This window comes from Myodes glareolus, chromosome 1 (genome assembly GCF_982192425.1).
Source record: "Myodes glareolus chromosome 1, mMyoGla1.1, whole genome shotgun sequence".
NCBI lineage: Eukaryota > Metazoa > Chordata > Mammalia > Rodentia > Cricetidae > Myodes > Myodes glareolus.
The window spans coordinates 99,049,960-99,064,244 of record NC_142026.1 but is presented as its reverse complement, the minus strand read 5'-3'; positions in this window follow the sequence as shown (position 1 = coordinate 99,064,244).

Genomic DNA, 14,285 nt, shown 5'->3' with positions numbered 1-14,285 from the left:
AAATTCAAATTCATTTACAGAAAGAAAGCTTAAATCACGGGCATTATCTCTTAATCAAAAACAGATTTCTAGGAAAGTGTTACCCCAGGGTCAACATACAGAATCTGATTCAGCACTAACTCCAGAGACCTGGGCTTTATTTCAGACTGTGGGTAGAACCTGACAACTCTGCCCCTCTCACAGTGGTTCTACAGGCATGGAAGATTAAGGAAGTCCCAGAGTACTGCTTTACAGTTTCAAAAAGCAGTTGGGGACAAAATACATCAAGGTAGATGTTCCTGTAAGTGGGCCTTGAGAAGCAACACGTGAAACTGTGAAGGTGAGACTGCAGAGATCCAAGTATATTGAAAATTCCAGGACCTTGGAACATGAACTTCTGAGAGCTTCATGCATGTACTAGAAAAAGTTGAAGATAGAATATCTGTGTGCTGAAGATAACTTTGGAGGAATGAAGATACCTATGCATTTTGAAGTCTTATTGATTACAAGTACCAGATGTCAGAATTGGAGCTGCAGAAATTAGTGTTTTCCCTGCTTCATTTTGTTTTGTTTGTTTTGGTGTGATTATTTCTTGCTAGTACCATTTTAATAAAAGAGTTTCAACTCTGTGTCAACAAATAACTTATTTTATTGTGTTTTATATGAGCTCACAGTGAAAGACTTTGGACTTTTAAAGTGTTGAAATTGTTAACAGATAATGGAGAATTTAAAAGTTGTACCGAATATAAATTATAACATGATTATGAGTCTTTGAAGACAAAGGAGAGAAAAGTTATGATATAAACATGATGTATTTGGATATCAAATTGACAGGAGTAGAGTTGTGATGGTAAGTGTTATCAACTTCATAGAATCTAGAATCATCCAGAAGATGGGTCTCTAGGCATACTCAAAGGGTATTTTCTTTATTGTTTTTAATTGAGGTTAGAAAACTCACCCATTGTCAGGGGTAACATTGCCTGGAAGGACTGTAAATGTGGAGTAAGGGACCTAAGCAGCAAGTTTTCATTCTTCCTCTTCTCTTTTTTACATTGTGGATAAAATGTGACCAGCTGCCTCAAGCTCTGTTGCCTTGACTTCCTGTAATACTGGACTGTATCTTTCACTGTGAGCTAAAATAATCCTTTTCTCCATTTATTATATTGTGTCCCCAAAACAGGAAAAGGAACTAAGACATATATATATATATATATATATATATATATATATATATATATATATATCTTAAACTAAGGCATATATATATGTCTAAATATATACATACATTTATGTGTTCTTTGGTTCTTTGTTTAATAATTTGAAAATATATGTATTCTACTTAACCCAATGAACATCATAATTTATTCCCTTAAACACGTTCATAATACTTGCTTGTTAACAAAACCTCATCTACAAGCAGCCTGTTTTTTTAGTGAAATATTATATACACCTACTAATTTATTGAATGCCTCTGTCCAAAACCAAAAATGATTCCCAAATAGTGTATTGGGCTTACTCTCATGATTTAGGCTGACTAAGAGTGTGCTTGCCATTGTTGCCCATCTTAAAAGTGAATTCTAGATCACAACACTACCACTGGCTTGGAAAATATAAAAACAAATCAAAATTCAGAGGATAGATATATGTCTAATTGATTGAGAACATTTGCTGCTTTTCCAGAGGAACCAAATTCCATTCCCAGCACCCATGTTGAATAGCTCACAATCACCTATCTCTCCAGCACTAAAGAATCCAGTACCCTCTTCTGGATTCTGTGAGAACCTGCACACTCTTGGCATACATTCAAGTAGACATATACACAAACAAAAATCCAAAATAAATTAAATACAGATCAAGAGTCTACAACAACTTACATGTCATATAATAGTAAGTCAGGGTTATATATCTGTAGAAAGAAATTTGCAATGAGAATTGGTTCACATAGTCACAAGGAAGTACCCTGAATATTCTATATGAAACCAGAAGAGGTAGAAAGGTTCTTTCACCTGAGACTGAAAAGAACTGATGATGTTAAATCCTAAGGTTTGAGGTCCAAGAATCCATAGGTCTGACAGCCAGCGGCAGAGTAACAGTGTCTCTCAGTTTTTGGAAGGAGATACTTCACCATTCTACATTTCTGTTCTATTCTGGCTTTCAGCAGATTGAATAATGCCAGTACACATTAGTCAAGGTACATTTTTGTTCAGTTAGCTAATTTAAATGCTAATCTTTTTTGAAGCACCCTCACAGATAAACCCAGAAAAAAATGCCCTACCAGCTATCAGGTTATCCCTTAGCTCATCAAGTTGACATAGAAAATTAATCATCTCACCAGGAATACATTTTCCTGAAATTTCAGGTCATCTTCATGTATTCTCTGTTTATGAACTACTTTAGGTTTTTTCACAGTATGCAAGCTCAGGGTACTCAGAACTATTTATGTATCAGCTTGCAGCCCAGGAACTTGTAATTCCTGCAGACAGTGTTAAAGTTGCACAGCTCTGTTTTTTAATACAGCCACAGAATATGCATTTTCATTTCTATTGCATTTCTTCGTTTGCAAGCAGATCATAAATATACTTGGATACCAGAGAAAGACATTTCTACTTTAATTCAAGTCGAAGGTCTGAAGGAATTCATATGGATTGAGATACATTCTTAACAACAATTTTCAGAAAAGAAAATCTGGCATAAAAAGTCTAATTTTAAAGACTCTATATGCTTGATGAATAGGGGCAGCAATATTAAAATGAAGAATACTACATTACAGTATTAAGATTAGTTAAAGTGGATAATACATGTAATTTATTCAAATAATGCTTGGAACTATCAAACAGTTAAAATTACTTAAAAATAAGATAGATTTCATATAAAGTTGTTATTATTTTAATATAACCTCATCCACTTGCATATTTAAAGAAAAAAATGAGAATTAGAGCTAGCTAGCAGGAAAGATTACATACTTTAAAGCCAGTTTTGTCTGCCTATGACAAAACCTGATATGATTATATTTAAATGTGGATATTGTCATTTATAAGTTTGAAAGTATGAGAATATTAAAAGTTGTTGTTGTAGCTAATCAGGAGTTATGAAAACATGAATATCAGTTGTAACATGAGGAGCCGGCTTGTTGGGGTTTCTGTCCCACCCAGTACCCACAGATATCTCCATAAGTTATAAAACTGATTGGCCCATTAGTTCAGGCTACTTATTAGCTCATGTAGTTTATATTAACCATTGTTCTTATCTATGTTAGCCACTTGGCTCAGTACCTTTCTCAGCCGGGTAGGTTACATCTTGCTTCTTCTGTCATCTGGGATGCGGAGGGAGCTTTCTGCTTCCCAGAATATTCCTGTTCTCATTGCCCCACCTCTACTTCCTGTCTGGTAGACCCACCTATACTTCCTGCCTGGCCAATCAATGTTTATTTAAAATATGATTGACAGAATACAGACAATTCTCCCGTACCAGTCAGTATCAGTCTTTAGCTATGACTCTCACTGTGAATGTTTACTTATTTTAACATCATTGGTGCTACTTCATTAAAGGGGTCATCCAAAAATTCTATCATTTTCACCAACATCTCAATCTATTTTTATCCACTTCATTTTTAAAAGATTGTCTATTCTTTATTCTTTATCAGTTAACAGACAGTAACAGCATCAATCAGTGGCCAAAGCTAGAAAACTCAGAGTTGATCCAGCCCTCATGTCCTAGTAAACTATTGTTAATCTTGTCCATTCTGAACCTAAGGAGCTTCTTTAATCTTTAACCAAATCAGTCAGTGTTGGCAGAGATTTTTGTCATGTCTGGTCCCACAGCCATCCAGTACCAGAGAAACACACAGAGGCCTACCTTGATTATAAACTGGTTGGCCTATTAGCTCAGGCTTTCTTATTAACTAACTCTTACTTCTTATATTAACCCATAATTGTTGTCTGTGTTAGTCAGGTGGCTTAGTACCTTTATCAGTGAGGCATTCTCATCTTGCCTCCTTTGCATCTGAGTGACAATTGCAGAGTCAGCCTTTCCTCTTTCCAGAATTCTCCTGTTCTGTTCATCCTGCCTATACTTCCTGCCTGGCTACTGGCTAATCAGCATTTTATTAAGCCAGTACAACTTACAAAACTTTGCAGGGTAAAAGACCCACAGCACTTGCCCCACTTTTCTTTTTTATAACAAGAACTTTGACTCTAATCTCCTTTTAGCGTTTTTCCAGACCATTATCTGTAACAATTTGTAACCAACACTCTAAACAAAGAAAACATTCATAACCCATTTTTGGGGAATGTAAGTATAATTTTCTAGGCTACTTCCTGCTGGTTGGAGGCACTGGTCATCTTATGGGGACCTAAAGAAATTTCAGCTTTATGGTCAAGTCTTGACTAAAATATTCTGTGAGGCTTGATCGTCTCAGCCAGCAGTCTTGAGGATGTTTTGGATGTAAAAATCAGACATCTTGGCCATTCACTCTTATCAGCGATTTCTCAGGGAGTCTTCCTGAGCCCGGGGATGTTTCATAGCCCAGAATGAATCCACAGTCTCTCATTTCCTGTGGAAAAAAGCAAAATCTCTTTACCAAAGTAACATATTTTTGACTTAAATTTTGAAGTCAAGGCATTTTCAAAATATATATGTTGGATTAATCCAACAGCATTTATAATTAAATGTCTTTTAGCAGCTTTTGCTATTTCCTCAGGCATCAAACAATTTAAAGACAACACAATAACATACAGTATCCAGACACTGTGAATTTTCCATCTTTTTATGGCTTTATTTTAAACTCTATTTCTATTCTTTTTATTTTTAATTTTTGTGGGTTTTTTGTCTTTTTGCTTGGTTTTTTTTTGAGACAGGGTTTCTCTGTGTGTCTTTGGCTTTCTTGGCACTCACTTTGTATACCAGACTGTTCTTGAACTCAGAGATCTGTCTGTCTCTGCCTCCCAAGTTCTGGAATTAAAGTGTGTGTCACCACACCCAACTTCTCTCTCTTTTTATTTAAGGAATGTATATGTTTTCTTTTTTCTCCCAAGTCTACATATATTTTTAAACACACTATCAACTGTTTAGAGGTTTTCTTCATCTTTGAATATATCTTTATGGTGTATCTCTTTTTCTGAACACTTAGTCTTTAATTTGCTAAGCGATATGTCTAGGATTAAAGCTGTGACTTTGACGATTGGATCTACCCCAATCCTTAGCTTTCTTGTAAGCTTAGTGACAGATAGTGATCTAGTTTAATTTTTCTATGTGTCTACCATCAAAAAATGGATAAAGAAAATGTAATCCCTAAAACATAGTGTGAATTTTTTCAGCCATAAGGATGGTTACAGTTATATCGCTTGCAGGAAAGATAGATGAAAGTAGAAACAATCATATAAAGCAAATTAATGAAGTCTCATAACGTTACATATTACATTGTTCTTTCATTTATGGGTCATGATTTCATATGGAATTATAAAATTGTGCATGTGCCTATGACATGAAAATATAAACAAAGTAGTCAAAAGCAACAATGGAGATTAATGACAGAGCGGCAAGCAAAAGCAAGGGATGGTAGCAGGCTAGAGGGAGGAACATGTTTAGAGTAAACCATATACTTGTGTGAAAATGGTTTCTGCAACCCATGAAATAAAATAATGTAGAATTAAAGGGAAAAGACTTGTGATCATATGATGTTAAAAAGCCTCTTCCTTCACCTAAGCCTAGTTTCTCTCCTCAAAACCATTTTTTAAAACTCTGACCATTAATTTTAATGTATGAAATAGTAGCTTTCACTGTAATATTCTTTACATTACATGTACTTTGATCATATATACTCCTATACCTTCTTTTGTCTTCTATGCCACTACCCACTAAATCATCTTCTCTCCCCAGATAATATAATAGTCTTTTCTCAGTATGATGTCTTGTTTTTAATATATATGTAATATATATTATAATATATAATATATATGTAATATATATTATAATATATAATATATATGTAATATATATTATAATATATAATATATATTCAGAATCTATTATATATATATATTTATTTCAGACTTTTTGACCCGCGAATCACTACATAATGACCATGAGTACAGATTTTCTTCAAGCCAGTTTCTATTATAAGTGGTAAAGACAATCTGTTTGTAGTGGAGGAGGGTAGTTAGGGTTGAAATTATATTACATCCATTGCACCCATATTTTAAAATACTTAAGTACAGGTAACAGCACAAAGAAGCTAAATATCTAAATATAAAAGAGTTTGCAAACACCACATTGGTTATATGTGCAAGCTTTCCTCCAGATCAGTTTTAAATAAACATTTCTTAAAATAAATTTTATGTTGAAACACACAGTGCCTAGCGTTTCCTATTTTTAACACTGTGCTATGATGTTTGCTAACATTTGTGTTAATATATGCACAGATTATCACTGCTGGGTGTCACAATTAATAAATGAAAGTTATAACTCATCATAATGTTTTATGAATCAAGAACTTCAGAGGGAGGTTTTTAAAGAAAACTCTGGGGCTTTGTTTTAGCTTCAAAAAAGACTTCCTAATCTTTTCTAGGATTTTGTTGTTGTTGTTCAGGGTCTCAGTATGTATCCCTTGCCTGGCCTAGAACTCACTATGGAGGACAAGCTGCTCTAAAACCTGGTTCTATCTTCTGAATGATAAGGTTAAACACAAGGACAATCATGATCGGAATAGAGCCTGACGTTTTATTTTTTTTTTTTTTGTTCTGAACATAATGCTGCACTTTCACCATAATGGACATTTCACCATTTCCATAATGTGTCATACAATTTTTTATGTCAGCATTTTATTTATGAAGTAGTTTCCCTGTATCTTCAGCTTTATTTTCCATGGTTTCCATCACCTGCAATCGACTACAGACCAAAATTATTACATGAGAGTTCAAGAAAGAAAGAATTATTACGTGTTAAATTACACACAATCCTGTGTGAGATAGAATGCCACATGGATGTACTCTGCTTTACTTAGGACATGAATCTTTCTTTCTCAGCTGACCATGGTGTGTATGCTTCTTACCCATTCATCTTAGTGCCCGTGTCAACCATCAGACAGCTGTCAATGGACCACAGGGCTTATCTGTAAGACATGGTACTATCTTGAGCCACAGACATTCACTGAACACATTATGCATAAGTGAAAGCGATATTATACGATTTTTTCTTCTTAGAGCCATTTTTTCTAGCTATGACAGATAAATTCCCACACACCTAGCAGTTACTGGAGCTAGCTATACCATGAAATCTTTGCTGAAGTACTAGACATAATTAATTTGACCTTTCTAGGTATGTTAGGATAATTTAGTCATCAGCCAATATGACAGTTATTGAACATGGTTTCTAGAGATTATCCTTGAAACATTTTGAACCTAAAGTAAAAGCTTACATTAAGAAGCCTGCTAGTTGATAATTAGAAGAGAAGATTCTAAGTTCTCTAGGACTACCCAGGAAGGCACGAGCAGCACCTACTCAAAGAGGAACAACTGAGCTCTTAAATCCATGCTTTGGCATGAAAAATGTCTTTTAAATAAAACCAAAACTTAGAAAAAAGAATGGGTACAGTGACTCATCTTGAACAAAGTACATCGACTTTGAAAAGAAAATGCATGAGGCAACAGATTTTTCATACCTATGATACATAACACTAAGCAATGATTAACATTTAATCCTTAATTAAATTATATTTATATTTAATTTACATATAGCTATGTGATACATAATTTATGTAAAACATGATATAAACTATTCTTAAAATTATGAAATCTATACACCACATTTTTTTTTACCAGCACTGCTGAAATCTTGCTACTAATCAAATATCCAATAACTGGTACAATTGGAGCCAAAGGCAGATCTTCTGGTGTCAGTCTTTGTAGTAAGAGAGGCTGCTTGTTCATTTCCCAGTCACCCAGGCTCCCGAAATAACCACACAGAAACTGTATTTAAATCAATGCTTGGCCTATTAGCTCTAACTTCTTATTAGCTAGCACTTACATATCAATTTAACCCATTTCTGTTAATTTGTGTATCACCACAAGGTTGTGGCTTGCCAGGTAAAGTTCCAGCCTCTGTCTCTAGTGGGGCTCCATGTCTTCTATCTGACTTCACCCAGCATTCAGTTTAGTTTTCCCTGACTACCTCAGTTCTGCCTTGCATAGGCCTAAGATAGTTTCTTTGTTCACCAATGGTAGTCACAACATACAGAGGGGAATCCCACATAAAGTCGTTAATGTTTCCTCCATCACAGTACACTGTCACCAACAGACAGGACATCCCATGGTTTAAGCAATAAAGCTGGATAGACGTAGTAGATACATCTTCAAACACAGTCAAGTATGATAGACAGGACAATTCAGTATAAGGCAAGAAATGACTGTGCAATACAGGACACCCTGATTAAAGCATGTGAGTGATGTCTAACATGAAGAAGACTGAGATAAGTGATTTCCCAAATCGTCTTCCAAGTAGTAAAGAGATAGATGTTTTCAGAAATGGTTGCTGGAGTAAATAGATCATCTGATATGGAGGGAATCTCTGGTGTGTGTCATGCTGGAGTTTGGGAGGGAAAAAAATGACTCAGTCATACTACAAACTTTCAAAGAGGCTCGGAAGGTATGACAGTGATGAATTTAATAAGTCAAAGCAGTACAAGAGCTGAAGTTGTTTTTTATTTTTTGTTAAAAAAATGCTACTAGACTCAGCCTTCCTCAATTACCATAGCTTTGCACCCATGCAGTTTGAGCAGACATAGGAACAAGAATCTGGGAATGCCATAAAAAACAAAGAGAAAGATGGAATGGTTTAACCTTTTGAGTAGAAACCACACTTTACTTTTCAATCATGATTAAACAACCCAATTATGCAAGGGCATATAAAACAATAATAAAATTAAGGAAGTAATGGAGAGACAAAGGGAATGAATGCATCAGCAATGCAGAAAGTATCAGCAGAGTGGAATTAAATATAAAAAGCTATATAAATCAGGTGAAAAATAAAAGGACAGAGGACATTTGGAGATTATCAGATTTGCTAGTTTATTCATAGACAGTATAAACAGGAATGACATCTAAGTCACAGGATTCTTACTGAGGTATTCTGAAAGCCAACCAAGTCACTTCTTAACAATTGCCTACAAAGACACTAGAAACAGAGAAGGCTGCCACTTTCTAAATATTTTCTATTCAGAAAGATACCATCATTCTGTCTTTTTCTTAGCAGCTTTAATTGTGTTAGTCAACAGGAAGAAATATCAACTTGTAGGATGTAACATGAAATATGCATTGTCATGACACTCCTTTGGGAGAAGACTTTGGTAAAGATCAGCAACATAAGCAAGTCACAGCAGCAGAGAATCTCTTTGTACTCCAAACAGATAGAAGGTTGTGCCTCTACAGCCTCTTGCAAGGAATCCAGGATAAATCACGACCCCGATACTGAATTTTCCTGTTTGCTGGTACCACGCTTCTCACACTAAATTTTGTCTGGGGAAAGGGAATGAATCTAAGCATCTTAATTTCCAGATATTCATTGGTACCTACAGGGGACTGGCTTCCTAAATCACAAATATAAAAACTCACAAAAGGTCAGGGACCTAGTATAAAACAGCATCTTGTTTGCACTTAATCTATAAATATCATCTTACAGAGTTTAAATCACTTCGAGATGGCTTATGCTACTGAGTACAATGCAAATGCTAAGCATATGGCTGTTAACCTCTATTGTTTGTTTAATGAATGATCAAGATAAGACAGAAACCTGTTAATGTGAGCAGATGCCATTTTTGGAACAATATTTTAATATGTGGATAATGGAGCTGGAGATACTGTACCTATGCGTGCAGAGGGACAGCTCCTATGTAGACATGAGTCACATGTACATGGAAGCATCTGTCCTCTCATGTTCTTTATCATTTCTCAGCATAAAACATTATTATTGTGGGTCAGAAATTAACCCTTGAACATGGAATAAAGCACTAAATATTTAGTTGATTATACTGTAAATGGAGGGCTGCTTGTTTGTCCCACTCACCCAGAATAAAAATAACTAAACAGAATCTAATTAACTAAAACACTAGTTGGCCCATTAGCTCTAGTTTATTATTGGATAACTCTTATATTAAATTAAGCCATTTTTATTCATCTTCCACGTAGCAGTGACTTATTGGCAAATATTCGGCATATCTGACTCTAGCGTCTCCATGGCATTTCTCTCTCTCTCTCTCTCTCTCTCTCTCTCTCTCTCTCTCTCTCTCTCTCTCTCTCTGCCTTCCTACTCCCAGTATTCAGTTCCATCTTCCCCACTTACCTAAGTTCTGCCCTATCAACAGGCCAAGGCAATTTCTTTATTCATTAATGGTAATCACAGGACACAAAGGAGACTCCCACATCATTATACCATTAAAATAACAGTTTTAAAATAAGACATAAGCATATTATAGATCTTCTTCTCCTGTCCAGCTGACTTTCCTGTCACTGCCAGTTCCAGCATAGACCCTCCAACCAGGAAGTAAGCTGGGACCTAAGTACCAGTATGTTGTCATCACTGCTTATTCTGAGTTTGATTTACATTTGAGTTGTCTTTTTGGAGAAATAATGTAAAGTATTTCAGTATATAGCATGTTCATGGGAGTCTTCTACTCTAAGAATTTCGTGGGGTCCTTAGATAAAAGCTTTTCTTGTTGTTCTCTTTTAGCATTCCAAAAACTAATCATAAAAATCATTAGGACAGTGACTTGAGCATCTAAGGCATACTTTCTTTGTGGGTAGAGTAAAGACAGTGGAATATCCTCTCAAGGGGTTATTGGCATGAATTGAGATAATCATATGCAATAATTTCCTTTTACTCAAGACATTTTCTTCCTCTGAACCTTGTGTCTTCACCTGTAGAAGAGAAGTGACTTGATTAAAACTTAAAAAGAGTACCACTTAAGTTCAAGATTTGGAAGACAACACATTAAATCTGTCTCTTGACAAAAAACAGCATTGTGAATAAGCAATTATTTGATAGAGTATGCATCTGACCTTAATATATTTCATTATTCAACTTTAGTTTGGAGGAAATCAGGTGAAAAGAGTTGCTCTGTCATTTTCTTTTTTAGGTAAGTAAATAAATCCGTTCTTTCATCAAAGAAAAAATTATATCTAGTTTTCCAACCCCACTCTCCATTCACCCCTTGGTCTTGCCATCTGGTGGTGATCTATGTGAAGAAAATACACATAGAAGAAACATCACTAGGATGATTAATAAAATACAGTGAAACTTCACAGTGGGAAGAAACCAAAACATGTGATAATGTCAAGGATAATAAGATCTCAAGTCAAATACCTGCCTGGTTGGTTAGAGGAAAATGATGCTATGTCAAGAAATCTTATTTCATCTCCTATTTTTATTTGACCAGTAAGTTTATGAAGAATCATAGGCACTTTCTGAATTAATATGATTTAAGAGAACCCATTAAAATGCTTGCTGGAATGAAAAACCTGAGCAGATGGCCACACCTAACTCTACCGCAGTAATGTAGCTAATACAGGCTTGTGTATTAGCCTGTGGGGAATCACTGTTATAAAGTGCTACACACACAGGAAGCCTTCCAAACTGTGATGTTCTTTTAGACTCATGACTTTTACAAATAAAGTGGCCTTTTGTTCTACTTTGTGTGAAATACATATTTTTGGCTTGCTAGTTAAGGTAATAACCAAGTACACTTACAATCTCAATCATATATAAACTGTCTGAAAATATAAAATAATAATGATAAAGATGGAAGAGATGATATTGACAGTTGTATCCGGGCCTTCATCAGAAAGAACTAATCTTGAATAGTTTTGCTCTTTAAATACAACCTTAAAATTAGCTTGGCACACTTATCCCCTTCATATCAGTCACAACAGGAAAATGCCTTCCCAGAAAAGCATTCTGACATTTATGTTCATATTTTGTCATCTCCCTAAAGAAGAATGATCTGTTTACACACATCTCATTTTAGGAGTGCTCTGATGAAATGTAAAAGAATTATGAATGCAATGGATCTGATCTAATTTGTTGTAATATAAGTCCGGTGGTTTATTACAAAGTCTGTCAATTACAAGTTATCGCCCACTAAAAGAAATTTCCTATAAGAATTCCATGAATACAAAGATGCAAGAATGTGGCAAATACAATGACCAACATATTAACCTTCTTTTCCAAAACTAGTATTTCAAATCCATCCAACTAGTTTGTCCAAAAGAAGTAACTCAAATGCCAGTTACAAATATAACCCTATGCTAGGGCTGAAGTCATCTGTCTGTCTGTCTGTCTATCTATCTGTGTGTCTGTCTGTCTATCTATCTATCTATCTGTGTGTCTGTCTGTCTATCTATCTATGCCCAGTGGAAACGCTGTGTGAAGCTTTAGACATTTGGCCACTGGAGCTATTTGAAGTGAGAGCTGTTGGCAGGTATAATCCAGGTGAAGAAAGTATAGAAAGTATGCATCTTAGGATGCATGAGTGTCTTATATTGCAACTTCACATGGGTGGAGTGTTTGACTGTGGTTTATAGAACTGTCCATTGTCAACAACTTTGCCAAAGGCTTCAACATCCAGACCCAAACTAGCTTAGTATATGAATTACTAGCATTAACAAACTAAATTACTATTTTTATAGTAAATCTTTAGGTTAGTCCTGTTTGTTAAATTACAAAAAAAGAAAAAAAACATAATTGCTTGTTCAAGATCATTCATATAGCAATATGATACAGGTGAAAATCTGTATGTGGTTTTTAAACAATCAGATTTCATGGTTCAGAAGCTACTGTGTGCATTACATCCCTTACCCAATAAATGTGATACAAACATGATCTTGCTTTTTGAGCCAAACAAAAACAATAAAACTTGATGTTATGATACTGCATCTATGTTTCTTCCACCATTTTCTACAGAGCAGTCACATAGACTTTCCTGGAAGCATTACCTTACTAGATAAGTGGAATATCAGGCCTCACCCTAGGCCCTCTGAGTCTAAATCTATTTTGGCACAATTCCCTTGGAGTAGAGATGAGTACTATGTCTTGCTGAAGCCTAAAAGAGCTGATCTTGACCTGTGTGTCTAAAACCTTAGTTTACTAACATTTAGCGACTTGAAGCTAGAACTAGAGAGGCTTGTGTTTCATGTGAACTTGAAGAAAGTGACTCTGTCTGTTTATGTGTAAGCAAGGATGCCAACACTTTCCTTAATGTGCTTGTATAAGAATTAAGAGAGGTTGGCTATACACATGTTGCCAAGAACACTAAGGGTGCAACAGACACTATAAATCCGTTAGATCACCACTGCCACCTTCCTAACTTGTGTCTCATGACATACTTCAACTTAGCACATTTCCATATTTTTCTAGCCCTGATTCTAGCTCCTGCATGTGGGTGCTTCTCTGTCGTCTCCCATCTTCAAATACAGTTCTACCCTCCTTTAAATGGCATCCAAGATTTAGACATATGAATATGTAAAGATGTTACAGTGTCTTTTCTTCTGTAGGTCTGTTTCAGCAGCAAACATTTGGAATCACTCTTATGGTCCCAGGTGGATGGGTAACTCTTACATTGGCCACAGAGTTTCAATTTCCTTCTTTATGCTCCTTGTAATCTCCATTTGAGTTTGTGATTTTCTCTTCAGCTTCAACTCCTCTCTAGCTGTTGTTCTTATTTATTATCAGATAATGAAAGGCTAATAATTTAAGGTCAAGACCAATGACAGAGGACTCTGTTTAGCTAAGTGCGTGCCCCCATGACAACTGTCTTGTTAGCTGATCCTCTGCTGCCCCCTAAGGGCCTGTGATCACTCTGCCTAGATCATGGCTATTCAAAAACCATTAAGAATCTTTCTGACAGTATCAAGCATGGAGTATTTCCAGGTCTGATCAAAGTTTTACACTATATAGTATGTCTGTGGACAACAAAACATATCCTCTTCTAAAATGTGTGTCTCATGAACTCATTTTCATTTACCGGTCTTTCTTTAACAAAAACGTGGGATTCCTTGTCTGTTTTTCATCTCAGTATATGAGCAGCACTATCAGGGGCATACGGACCACTCTTAAACATTAGGGCAGACCTTCCAAAACAAGTGATGCTTCTTCAATTATTAAAAGGTAGGTAGAATAAACCTTGACAGAAGATATGCCTCAGAAAAAAAGATGAATTTCTGAGAAATGTAAAAATCTAGCAGTTATGAAGAATGGAGCATTTAAGGTAGAGAGGTGGAGTAGAAGAAAGTCGGGATGGGCAAGCCTGGAAACTGGAACAC